Source organism: Orbicella faveolata, unplaced genomic scaffold (assembly GCF_042242905.1).
Source record: "Orbicella faveolata isolate gen_17 unplaced genomic scaffold, um_ofav_v1 contig_27, whole genome shotgun sequence".
Lineage (NCBI taxonomy): Eukaryota > Metazoa > Cnidaria > Anthozoa > Scleractinia > Merulinidae > Orbicella > Orbicella faveolata.
In genome coordinates, this window is record NW_028301555.1 from 9,505,813 (window position 1) to 9,520,062 (window position 14,250).

At 36.3% G+C, this 14,250-nt stretch overlaps 1 long non-coding RNA gene across 1 annotated transcript; it reads left to right on the plus strand.

Moving 5' to 3' along the window:
• The first annotated feature begins 11,285 nt into the window (after nt 1-11,285).
• On the plus strand, nt 11,286-13,272 carry LOC149107501 (uncharacterized). Its single transcript, XR_016209503.1, has 3 exons — nt 11,286-11,547; nt 11,903-11,974; nt 13,069-13,272. It is a non-coding gene; the product is annotated as an uncharacterized LOC149107501 (long non-coding RNA).
• Nucleotides 13,273-14,250: the final 978 nt, after the last annotated feature.

Below are 14,250 nucleotides of genomic sequence, written 5' to 3' on the forward strand. Positions count from 1 at the left end.
ATATTTCTCTTTCTTTTGCTTTTCACATAGTTTAAAAGTAACACACGGATACAAACTGACCCACTGATGTCGCTAATTTCTTAAAATGCATCTCAACATATACACTGGCCACTATCAACGAAACAACTCTTTTTTTAAAGGGTCTTGCTAGTTTGGTTCAGACTTGCAGAAGAAATTCAAGTTAGACTTTGTAAAGTATTTAGCGAAAGACACAGCAATGTGTTCATGTCGTAACCTAGTATATGGCAAAATAGTTAACGCTCATTCGAGCGTTGGGTATCAAAATTTCTACACACTGTTAAACACGGCGTATTGGTTGTTTCTTGGACGCGTAACAAGTTATAGAAGAGACATTCCTAAATTCATTAGTAGATTTGAGAAAGAATAATATAAAGGAAAAGCATGACAAACTATAACATGAATCGTGATTAAAACTGATATGCCACTGTCTAGGACAAGTTTTCATATCTGTACACGTCTAAAAGAGTGATCGATTCCAGAAAGTTTTACGGAAACCAATATTTGTATGTTACTTATGAATTCAGAGGAGACCAAGCGAAAACGAATTCGAGCTTTTGTTTTACTCCCTGCCCACTTGGCTGATTTCAGTTACATGGCACCAGAATCAATAAACGGATAATTCCTGTGCAGAGGTATAATAAATATCACGGAAAAATAAAATAACATGGTATTTTCTCATAAATAACAATCAAGGTAGCGATTCCCGCAAAGAAACAGATGTCTGTGTCGACAGCAGATACAGCCAACAGCCGACTCTTCAATTGTAAACTGGAAGGTTTTCGCCTAATTTGTTCCAACCTTTCAAAACAATTTTTTAAATCACCTGCAGCGAAGTTGATCTTTTCTGTTCAAATGGTTCAGAAAATCTTCGGTTATTGTATAAAATGAATATATTCTCTGTAGTCCGGTGGTTCTTTGCATTCAAGACGTCCAATGTGATAGGAACATTGCCTTACCACTTCGGCCATGTTCTTATTCTAAACAGGCATTTGTTTTGCGGGTGGCTATTTATCTTCAACTGAACTCACGGCTTGATAAAAGTGAAACCCATTTGCTGTGGAAACTAATTGCAAGTTAGTTTCCATTGAAAAGCAAACAGAAAGAAAAACATGATCAATGAAGAAACATGGTAAATTTTAAGCTTGATTGTGACATGGGAAGGACATAGGTAAAGGGAAAAAATCTGAGAAAATCTGTGATCACAAGGTGAAATGTGTTTCTCCAGCAATATGTTTGACGACTTGCATCTTTATATGCAGGATTTGTGATATAACATTTGTACACGTGCGACTACAGAAAATAACATCTGCTACAAGAAAATGCTTTTCCTGCTTTTTCTGTTCCTGTGGATTGAAAAGGATGACTCTCTTGCTATAAAAGGTACACATTTACAAGTTTTTCTCTTGGCGTTAACAAATTAGCCAATCTATTATACTCCACTTTCCCAATCTGCGCTGCGGTCATTTTCAAGCCAGTTTCGTTTCTGATATAAATTCTTTGTGCTCTGTGTCATGAATTTTGAAGTTAAAAAACATTTTGAAAGCGTTTTAAAAACGTTGTCGAGATTGTAGGCAATAAGACGCCAATTGAAAGCCATTCAAATAGAAGTCTGTACGCATGTCAAATTGAATGTGTTGGCCACTGTGTTTTCTATGACTGTATTTTCTATGACATGGTATAATACTAGTTATATCTGCAACACCTAAAGGTTCGTGTGTATACCAATAAAATACAAGTGACTGGTGGAATAATCCATGTTATCACACAACTAAGTTAGTTCAGGAGCCAAATTACTAGCCAATCAGATTGCTCCATTGCCGGTCCAATATCCTCTTAGTATTGGATCGAGCACTTTCCCGAATGTTCCTGCAAAATCACTCTTGAGGATTTTCTGGTAGTTTCAGTCGTGTTGTAAATCTTTTATAAACCAAGATTGCTCGGGACCGGTCTGGGAGAATATCGTCTTTCTGTCGTTTTTGATACGGATTTCGCTGCTGTTGGTATGAACTGTCAAGACCTCGGGCCGATGTTCTCACAGTACAGCCCTCACGCTTAGTCAATAACATATATACATACTACTCGAAAGCATTACATAATGAGTATTAATTCTAACAGAATGCGGCTCAGTGGTAAACAATACTTTGAAAAGTCCTGGATACCCAAACAGCTATCCAAACGAAATATACTGCAATTACACAGTTCCAATTCCAGTTGGTATGGCGTTGGAGGTTACCTTTCATTACTTTAGCCTAGAAGATGATTTTTTCGACGGTATATGGTAAGTCAAAACTAGAATTGAATTAATAGCGTAACGTTAGAGATTAATAATTGCTCTCGGGTAACACAAAAAATTATATTTTTATATTATTGGGACACAATCAAAATATCTTCATCCCCGTCTTACTGGTCACTGTGGAGTCTTTTTCCCCTGAGCATCTCAAAAATATTTCTCCTTTGTTGAATGCAAATATCAACAACATTAATCGTGGAAACAAAGTGGAATAAATTTTTGATTTTTCCACTGTATCCTGCCAACTATTGTATTATCATTTTCTAATGTAAAAAGCCTTCTCAAACTCATTAATAATTTACCAAGTTTAAACAAAGGAAATCATGACCGTGACGGTGTTTGGAAACCTGATCTTAATTAGCATAGATTTTTGCCATATTAATTGTCTGTTTTCTCCTTAGTTTTAGCTTCGATTGAGAAGATATATCAAACACGAAAGACAGTGTTTGACCACATTTCCAAACACCTCGAAGTTCGTCAAAAATACTCCGTTAAGCGTCGTATTTTCCACTCTCTTCTCGATGTTTGGAAATGTGGTCAAACGCTGTCTTTCGTGTTTGATATATTAGGTAAAATTTATCCCTTGCATCTGAACAGCAGAATTACGCTACTCGACGTACGCCATTACAACACCTAAGTCCAAGTTCTTTTAGAATAAATAGAAAGAAATTTTGCCCAACTATTATTGGATGCTATTACTCGAATTGTATTCCTTTACCTATACATAAAAAGCCAACTAGAATAAGCAATTATTTACAATGCAAAAAATAAAGAAATATTTTTTGTAGCTGGGACTATTTGATGATTACCAACGACAAAGGCCGGTCATTTGGGAAGTACTGTGGTCCATGGACTGGGAAAGTGATCCTTGCAACTGGTAACAGAATACTACTAATATTCAACACAGACTCATTCACTCAAGACAGAGGATTTCTGATATATTTCAATGCTGTTCCACTCGGTAAGAATAACAAGCGATGTTAAGAACCACGTTGGAAAGCGTTTGTGACGATAGGACCTCTTTGTTTAGATCAATGTATAAACACATGTTGGCAAACGTGCACGTGTAGACGGGACTTAAAACTAACGTTGGAAATGCGTGCCTTATACACGTTTGAGCCTTTTGTCCACGTGTAACGTTAACGTATTTTAGTCCTGAGTCTTACTATATTCAAAGGTCCCCTAAAACCTACGCTTCTCACCTTGGTATTGCCTGATGGCAATTTGCCAGTGATACGACACACAACAAATACTACTACGACTCCTACTTCCAGGTTTCCGTTGAGATTTACCTCAATCGAAAAGCCGATTCTCTAAACGGTGTTATTTTTATAGTGTACTTGAAAAAATATGCAGCTTCTGATTGGTTCATGACGAATGTGTAAATGTGTTATAGAGTGCTGTGCAAAATTCGTTTGAAAACCAGAACAACAAGAACATTACAACAGTTGCGTAAACTTAGTTGAATACATGACAAGAATGGGCTAATGAAAGGAACGTTTACTATGGAAGCCTGAGAGAGAAGTGTTCCGTATGCAGAGTAGAGCGATGGCAGCAGAAAAATATTGATGAAAACTTTCAAATGAGAACTTTCAAAACACCACTTGTGGCCATAAATCACGTTCATACGATTCTCTTTACTTATTTGGCCGTACAATGTCAGTATTATGCCTATAATGTTTAATGTATAATTTCACTAATGTAAAATAATTATCATGCTGAATTTCTTCGCTTGCTTACAGGGAATGGTACACTACCCCCGCTCTTTGAAGGTATTTCAATTTACTCAATTTATAAGTCTGGATCGCAAATTTTAATGTTAGTCAAGTGTTATCCACTCGTTCACATGCTTGCAACATTTAATCATTTGCAATTTACCGGATCAATAGCCTTCGGATGAAGGACATTTGCCAGTTGAAAGAGAGAAAGAAGCATGCTTAGAAGGCCGTGAACTCTGATACTCTCGAGCAAATTTGGCGTAAATATTACATTATCTTTCCTGAAATTACCTGTACAAAGATTTACGTAAAAAAAAAACCGAGAAAAAAACTTGGAATACATACGTAGACGATCGCAAGAAATAAACATTTCTTAAGTTAATACAAATTGTAATTGGCCACGAGTGCAAGTCATTGCGTCAAATGATGTTTAATTCATTGACAGTGAGGCTAGTTTTTCTAATTTTCTAAACTTTTCATCTTCGTTCGTGACTGGGTTGTAGCTGCCACATTGAGGCTATCCGTTAGGTCACGGTATATATCATGTAATTTCATTTAGTATTGAACCGATCTAAGTTTCCAGTGTATTCATTCGACATCGCATTTTTCACAGAATGTGGTGAAGTGGTGAACAACTCGCTAAAAAGTCCTGGTTATCCAAACAACTACCCAAACAACACACGCTGTGTTTATTCAGTTCCTATTCCACAAAATACAGAGATGATCATTTACCTCAGCGATTTTAATCTCGAGGAGAGTACACCATGCGTGTAAGTAGAGGCTAGCACACATTTAATTATCTTACTTAATCCCAGATTTAATTTATGTAACTTATATAAACTATACATGTACCGTTGATGTGGTTTCTGCGTGCCTCTTAGTACTGCGTCCCCATCCAGCTCCCACCCTCGCCCCATCCCACCGCCACAAGACACAGAATAGATTTCCGTCCGGGTAGCGGCTCTTCCAATTATTTCAGGCAATTAAACCATTCGGAGCATGTAAGGAGCATTTCAAATTAGGTAACTATTAGTACTGTTGATGATCATCCCTCGCCCCCATAGAGTTAAAAAAAATGTGTCTAAACCAGAAGAATGTAAAAGAGTAATATTGAGATGGATAAAAACAATTGGAAATTCATTCCTGGCATAAGATAGCAGAGTGATTACTGGAGTTTAGTGGAAGAAAATACCTTGTAAAAATTACAATATTTAGAGAGCAAGCCACATCAGCCTTATCTGGTTTTCATCCGGGTCCTCTATCCTGGTCAAATTGAAATTTGGAGATGTTGGTTTTTGTGGAGGAGGGAAAACTGGAGAACCTGCAGAAAAACCCTCGGAGTAAGAAGAGAACCAACAACAAACTCAACTCACAGATGGCATTGAGCCGGCATCGAGCCCGGGCCACATTGGTAGGAGACGAGCGCTCTCACCAATGCGCCATCCATACTCCCCGTCAAGTCGTGTGATAGGTTAAGCTGAAAGACATGCTCTTCTTTTCAGCAACGACTATGTGAAGATTACAAATGAAAACAACGAGACCCTTGGTGTTTACTGTGGTTATCACGCCAATCAACAAGTTGTCGTGACTGGCGGCTATGCAGTAATAACATTTCGCTCAGACTACAGTGTCGAAGAAAGAGGATTTCTGATCTTGTTCACGACTGTTCCTATAAGTAAGGACATGTAGCAAGGATATTGTTGCTAAACACGAAGTAGAGGTATTACTGCCGTGGGATGGGGTGAGGTGTGGGGAAGCGGTGCTGAAGGAGAGAGATTAATTCTTTTTAGCTCGAAATAAGGTACCACTAAGAAAAATTTCGACTAAACTATGTCGTGGTCTTTCACTTCTTGTTAGCACCATGTTTTAAATATTCTGTTAACGTTATTGTTATATCTTGATTGGCTAGTTACTCGAATATAGTACAACAGTACGACTCTTGTTTTCCGTTTTGACCGAGTGTGCATGTCAATAATATATGGCTAAAAACGTTAAAAATGAAGATCATTTAATTTAGTACCCTAGCAGAACAAACAAGGTATCGATTATAACTTTATTTTTCTGGATCACCGTTAACGTTACAACAAAAGCGACAGCGCGAAACGTAACGAACACTTGTTACTTCTTTACTCTGAGTTATTTGGATTAACTTTCCAAAAAAAAAGCGTTACTTTTGCTGTTAGAGAACATACACATGTTTATGTTTCCATTTTTCCATGGTTGTTTTGGCGCATGGTTAAAACATATCTGTTGCTAAATATAACTAGCCTAAATTAATGTTTCAATAGTTTTGCCTAAGGTAATGTTGCCCACTGTTATTCGAGCACTTCCTGGGTACAAACTTTCATGTCCAGTCACTGGAAGTCCTCCCATATACACAGCATTCATAAGGAACTTTACTGTATTGGACAATACAACTTACACAGCTACCATCCCTCTCAATAAGGAAGGAAACTATAGCTGCGTGGCCACTAACAAGTATGGAGTTGATGCAAAAGATTTCTACGTCGTTTTCAATGGTGAGATGAATTTTACAGCAACATGAACTTCTTTTAAGGTTAAACATAGTTGAGCAAAACTGGCCCGTTGTGGATCTAACATAATGGGTAAGTATAAGCAAGTTATTGTCTAGTCCATACGGCCTCCTGCGGTTCAGGTATAACTCTTTCATACCTTTTCCTTGAAAAAAAGTTCCTTTCAACACAAAGAGAGACCGCTTTCAAAACGAATATTAAACTTAAGTACAGTAGAAGTTCTTTCACTGCAATCGGTAAAACATGGCATGTTTTTTGGCCAGAATCTGTTTTTTATTACATAATCGTCACAATATATATTGAGCATAAGTTAGAATAACAGTTGATGTTGAATTGATGTCTTAATACCAATATACCTAAAGACAAATGTATGGAAGTGGAATAATTATTAGTAGTTCGTCTAGTTTGGTGTCGCTGAATGGTGTTCTGACAACCAGAGAGTCATCTCCAGAATCTGGTGAAAATTGTATGCGAGTCAATTGTATGCGAGTTAAGCTGGTTAATCAATTTTTTCCATGAGGTTAGTGTGTTAGGGGCTGCCAACACTGGTTCGAAGTTCTTAAACACTGATTGGACAGTTAATTTCAGTTCGATTTGTCTACTATTAGTAAAATGTTTGCCTGTTAAATTTGAAGAAGAAATTCGTTTTCTGGTTCTGTTGTGGTTGTAAAACTGAAGCCATTTCCCAGGTTACAGCAGGTGATGACATCAGTTGGGAATCTTGTTTTACTAAGTTCATGAACCAGATTCCTAGAGTCACTTATTAAAAGAAGTTTCTGCCCTAAAGAATACCTATAACATAATAGCTATGTAATGCCTGTATGTTTTTTTAATAGATTGTGAACCTCAATGCGAGTATAAATGGCGCTTTTTTTGGAAAAACTCTTTTTTCTGCAAGAACGTGACGTCACTATCTGATGTCGTTATATGTGTTCCAGCGATTACTGAATACATGTAAGGTTAAAAAACGAGCTGTTTGCTTATTTACATTGTAACACTGGTAAAAGAGCCGCAGGTTATTTGCATTGTACTTATAAGAAACTTTAATTTAAAGTACAGTATTTTGTATACTCGCCGTTTATTCAAGAGGCAGCATTTCCAAATGGCTATATTCTACCTTACTTCGCGCTGTTACTTTATTGCAACTTCCTTGTATGGAACTAAACTAAACCAAAAACATCAACAATACCCAAAGAAAACGTCGCTCACTTTGATTGTTGTCAGTAAATACTTTTTAAAAAGTAATTTGTACTCCGTAGTAGTATGGTAGGCACTATTTAATCCTTTTTGCGGAGCAATTTATCTCCTCTCTCTGAATAAAACTCGCTTACGTAATTGCAAGATAGAAGCGCAAGTATTGTGCAATAGAGACATTCGGAACTAACATATCATTATGCAAGCTTACGAATTTTCAATTGTGTAAATTATCTGATGTAGATAGACAAATACTACTGCTATCGAAAAATAATTACCTTCTCTATAAGCCCCGCAACAAAAAGAATTAGGCGAGACACCTTTGCTATTCTCAGAAGTGTGCAGAGTACTGTAAAAATAACTTTTACAATTAAGTTGTCCAACGGAGTAGCATAATGGAAAGCCCTCTCAAAGATAGAGTGAGAAAAATGAACTCAAAACTAAAAAACCTAACGTTAGACCAGAATTAGCTTCATAAGCAATAAATGAATAAATGAACTGAAGAAGTATGTAAAATAGCAAAAAATAGCGAGGGAGGCCTTCAAGAAAATATAGAGCTTGTCAATGATGAGACAAAAACTGAGTTGTGGTCCATTTGATATCATTTTGCTTTTTAGGAATGTAACGTCTAGCAACTTTTCGCATCCTCCAGATGGAATATTTTCTCACCTTAAAATACTACGGTGGCTGTAAGCCTAAAACAACTGAATTTCTATTTATAAAGTTCGCATCTAAAAAACTTGAGCACAAATTTCTTTTGTCTTACATTGCATACATTTTGTCCAAAATACCAAAGGTAGTAATTATTGGAGAATTATTGCTCGCGTCCATCGTCCTTTTTTCCATGAAATTTGCCAACATTCCTCAAGTATGCTTAAGGCGTGCTAAGTTTAGGTTTTTACTCTGTTGATTGTTTGCCTGAAGGGACCAATAAAAACGCTCGTTAATACATCATTGTTAAGCATATCTGTGCACCTTAAATCTACGTCTCAAAGAGATGAATTGGGGCAGTGCTTTAAGTCCATTGAAAATAGGTAATACGGCGTATCACTAATTACTACTTAAATTGTTGAGGCGTTGGATGATTTTTTACAGGCATTTGTCCTCAAATGGCATCAAATCCCTTTCGCAGGAACTATTTTCTACAATGATAAAATTAGAAAAGCTGTAAGTTGAAAAAATTAAGAGACAAATAGCTTTGTTGTGAAAAAGCAATTCGAATTCTAGTATTATAATCTAGCAATCTGCTATTATTTTTGAATGCGCAGGGATCTATCGTTAAACCGTATTGAATTTCTACCCGAGAGAGTGTTTGCCAAGCTGGTAAATCTGAAAACGCTGTAGGTGGAGAGATGTTTGTACTTTATTATGTTACATGATCTACTGAAACTACGAATTGCTTTCAAGACACATTTAATTTTGCATGTCATTTTGTCCTTAGTTGTTTGTTTGTTTACTTTTTATAATTAAATAAACACTTATTTAAAGACAAAATATTCGTACAAGACTTGTTACGTTACTGCACTTATTGAATTTATCTACTTATTTCTTACAACACATCACTTGTAAATAAGTTACACTATATTTTATCATTACATTTTCACTACTGTTATTTAGATTCTTTTCCAACTTTCAACTATTTAGAATAGGAGCGTCCTTAGTTGTTTTGCCCTCTGGTTTGATTAATATTTCTACTGATAGGGTTATTTATTTCACAGGCATTTGTACGCAAACAAGATTACTGTTCTTCCTGACATTGTGTTTTCAACACTGACAAATCTTACAGAACTGTAAGTGAAACGCTACAGGTCATTTGTTTGGAATGTCTACAAAGATTCACGTGTAAACTAAGAACTCTTATATAGTTAAGAAAGGAAAAATGCTTGATCCATTTTCTAAAAGAATGACGAAAGAAATTATCGTAAATTACATAAACATTTTCAAAACGGGATGACTATCGGAAGAACAAACTCTCATATATGAAGAACTGCAGCTGACAAAGACGACACAAGTTTAAATCAGGTGATTGATATCAGGCAATGGATTTACATACGGAGTGAAGCTCATTTATTACGGTTACACTTTTTACAGGGACTTGTCTTTAAACACTATTTCACTATTACCTATCAGAGTGTTTTCTTCACTGAGAATTCTGGAGGATCTGTAAGTAAAAAGTTACACACAACATGCAAAGAGCAGTAAGTCCACATATTTGTTTAATTTTTGTTGTAAATAGTAAGCTAGTGATCAGCGAAAGCTTAGAATTAATAGAATAACAGTAGTTCAAGGCCTCGGTCGAATCGCCGATGTAATCACCCAACTAACATGCTACTGAAGGACAACTTCAAACGTTTATAAAACGAGTGGAGGAAAGAAAATTTTGTATCCATGAGAGGAAACATACAATTAAAACAGTGCGTTCGTTATTATAAGCTCATTGTGGAAATTAAAGTTCAGATGATACTAAATTGCTGCCAGTCAGAAGCTTCTCGAAATCTCTAAATATCTGTTGTAAAAATCCTGTAACATCATGAAAAAACTTTACAATGCTAAGACAAAAATTTCATCTTTATTTGAAAACGCTTCTTAGATTGAATATTATCTATTTTTATTTCCTTTCTCTTCAGAAAGCTAAGTTATAATAAGATCCAGAACCTCTCTGCTGACGTGTTTTCTTCTCTTCAACGTTTAAAAAGCCTGTACGTTAGCTGCATTCTAAAGAGCCTGTTACTTTAATTTAGGAATTTAATGAAACGAAATACAGTGAACACCTCGAAACATCTTCACCATAGGATTCCCATATCAGTCGCATAATACTATATAAAGAAAGGTTTCCAAGTTCAATCGAGCCTATAGGACTTTGTACCTCAGTAGTCTTGTTTTCAGTCACATTAGGGACCTTATCCAGACATTCTGCTGTGACTTTGACAGGTCTGAAAAGTTTCTTTCGTGTTACCGTGGAGTTTGTTATAAACTGGGTGTTTCCACTCGGAAGTAATGGCTTTAAATTGACTTCGGTTCGGTTCGAGCAACATTCATTCTGAGGTTTGAACTGATCTTCATCTCTGTTTTGACTATTTCATGTTTTTTTATGGACGGCACCGTTTTACAGTTATTTGTATTCCAACTCTATTGCGGCACCTGGCAGAATATTTTCCGCGTTAACAAATCTGGAGGTTCTGTAAGTAAAACCTATTTCATTTTGAAAATGGTACACTTGATGGATGTGGTCGCTTATTAAAAGCATCCCCATCACGTTTGGGTTTGTTAGTGTCTTGTCCAAGCGTGGACAAGGCATTTGAATTCTCAAAGAACCTCAGGCTCTCTCAACCCAGGATTGCGGACGGAGTGCTGCAAACTGCAGGAAAATTCTGACAAAGTGCTGTAAGGAAATAGTAAGTTTTATTTCGCGTTATGTAACGACCAAAAAACCACCTGATCGAATATGTAACTTTACGCGCTTTTGCCATTTTGACTTATAGTTGGTGCCATCATTGATACCATATTTATTTTCTAATTTTCATTTGTAGGTATTTGTCTGCTAATGGCTTTGCATTTAAACCTGACGAAGTATTTATCATCCCGAAATATATGGAAGAACTGTAATTAGATGTTTCGCCCCTACACACCGCAAGAAAATTGTGTGGGCGTTTATTTGTGTTTGATCTTAGTGAGGCTTTATTCAAAAACTGTTCTTTTTTTCTTGAATTTTCTTAAGGGATTTGTCCGAAAATGCCATAACACATTTACCGAAAAAAGTCTTTGATCACCTCGAATATCTAAAATGGCTGTGAGTAAATAGTCATGCACTTTTTATATGGCCATGTGATGCTACCAAGGAGTAAGTGATAACTTATGAAATTTCTTATCCAAGGTTAAGATTAAGGTAAACAGCTGCGCAGAAAGTTCGACTTCCGTCGAGACACAGACGGTTTTCTTTGCCCCATGCTATGAAAATTGATTACACCAACATAGTCAAGCTTTTACGTTTGTCTGTGATCACGTGCTACTGGTTTGTGTTGGTCTGTATCTGTCTGTGATCACGTGTTACTGATGTGTGTAACACCAGGTAGCAACATATTTACAAAACTATAAAACTGAACGTTGAGTGTCATACAAGACATTTCTTTTCTATGCTTTTGCAGAACCCTGAACACGAATAACATACAAGCCTTGGCCCCGAATGTATTTTCCAAACTTCGAGTTTTAACAAATCTGTAAGTTATTAGACGAAATTATTTTGAAGCGTTTCGAAATCAATCTTAAAACAAAACTCTAAAAATCCTCCAAAACGTGCACATCAAAATTGAAATTTTGAAGAATGAAATTTATATTAACAAATTAAAAAAAAACGTTTTCCGTTTTTCTATCGAGTTACGGAAACACGATACTCAACCTCTTAATGTAGGATTTTAGTTTTTACGGAGGAGGCAATTTGAAAGTTTGGGAGAACGAGAAATGCTGCGGAAACACTGGCCTACATCGTTTCCATAACGTTTCTAAGTTTTCTCAGACTTTCATGAGTGTTTCTACATCTCGTTAGAAACAGGGAAATCACTTCAGTTTCTGTTTCGATTATCAAAAGGTGAACTCTCCTTGCTGGCGCCGTCATTGCGTCAGCAGTTCATGCCAGGTCTTAGCCTCCATCGAGTCAAGAAGCACGGCCTTACCTGTACTTTCTTAAGTGTTTCCCAAAAATTAAAGGATGACAATTTTTTGCCGGATTTTTTTAATGTCAATTCGTTTTTAAAAGCCAGAAAAAGCGTGCAATGTAGTCATGCCTTTTTTTGTGTGTGTTTCGTATGAAATGTTTAAATGTCCCTCTTAAGAAAAGTGTATTTCGCTAAAAATATCTATCCAGCTTAGTTTGGAGATCCAACAACAATAAAAGAATATTGTTTGTACAGCAAGAAGGTCACTGTAGTAGACGTGCCACGTAACCAACCGGCGAAAATGAATGCTGACCAAACCCGCCAAAGGTGCCTCAGTTGCCTTTGATGTAATATATCAAACACGAGAGACAGTGTTTCATCGGGATATCCAAACACCGAGAAGAAAGTTAAAAATTCGAGATGTTTGGATAGCCGATGAAACACTGTCTAGGTTGTTTGATATATCTTCTCAATCGAAACAAAACCTAGGGAGTAAACGGAGAACGAAAATAGTCAAAATCTATGCTAATTAAGACCGGGTATCCAAACCTCGTTCACGGTTGTGGTTTTCTTTGTCTTAACGTGATGAATTATTAATGAGTTTGAGAAGGTGTATTCTGTCAAATGTAATCTTGATAAAAGTTTGCGATTTTTTGCAGGTATCTATATTCAAACGATATTCAACGCCTTCCCGCAAAGTTATTCAAAAAGACAAATCGGCTAAGTTACCTGTATGTTAAACATAATCAGTCTAAATCTAAATGTAAATATTATTTCGTCGGCAGCATCCAGGGGACATCAAGCCAATTCTGAAACATTAAAATGATAATAAAAACTAAAACTACAAATAAAAGTAATAAAAATTTCAAAAATTGCGGTCTGTAATATTTGATATTTTTAAAGGAAGATGCTATCATACTTTGTGACGTTATTTGATATTTTTTGGCAACTGCTTGGAAATGAATCTTAATTGAATGATTAATAGTAAATCAAGAATTTTTTGGTCAGAGGTCGCGTGATTTGTAAATCGCAGCAAATTATGTCGTGATAACGGCGTAAAAACTTGAAAAATCTGTCATAATGGATAATCTGCATTGGTTATATATTGGATTTGATGCTGAGTAAACGACGTCACAAAATGTACAAAATGTACAGATTTAAAAAAAAAGAAAGAAAGATTACAAGTGAAAAAGTCTCAAATGGCGCACGATGGCGATAGCAGTGGTGGTGGTGTGGGTAATGATTGATATTTTAACAGAGTTTGGACAATGGCGGTGCATGTCTTGGAAAGTGGTGCAATTTAATGCGATTTTTGACTCGCAGAGACCTTTCTTCTAACAAAATTGAAGATTTGCCAAGGAACTTGTTTTGTTGTATGGGTGACCTGGAATTTCTGTAAGTGACTAAAATAGAGGTCCTTCTACCAAGTGTACTCGTTTTAAGTGACATGTCTGGCCGACGATCATCAGTTAAGATTTCTTTCTTGCAACCCTCGATGATCGGCTCCGTCCTGAAACTTCCAGAAATGTAGCAGCTCTCATAAGCTTGTAATTCTCTTAATTGTTAGCAGCTGTCATTGTTTTAGGGCTAGGGGCATTGTTTCTGTTGTTTTTTTTTCTGTTGTTCTCTCAAAGGGTAGTAAGCCATTCATGTGAGACCTTACGAGAGCTGCTACGTCACCCTAAACTTCACGAGCCGGTACGGTTCAAATGATTTAGAAATTTAACTTCAACATAGGGGGAAAATTGTGGATAGATAGTTTACAATCTTATTTTTTACCTCTGCAGGTACTTGTCCTCAAATAATATTGAAAATCTGACCGAGGATGTTTTTTCCAGATT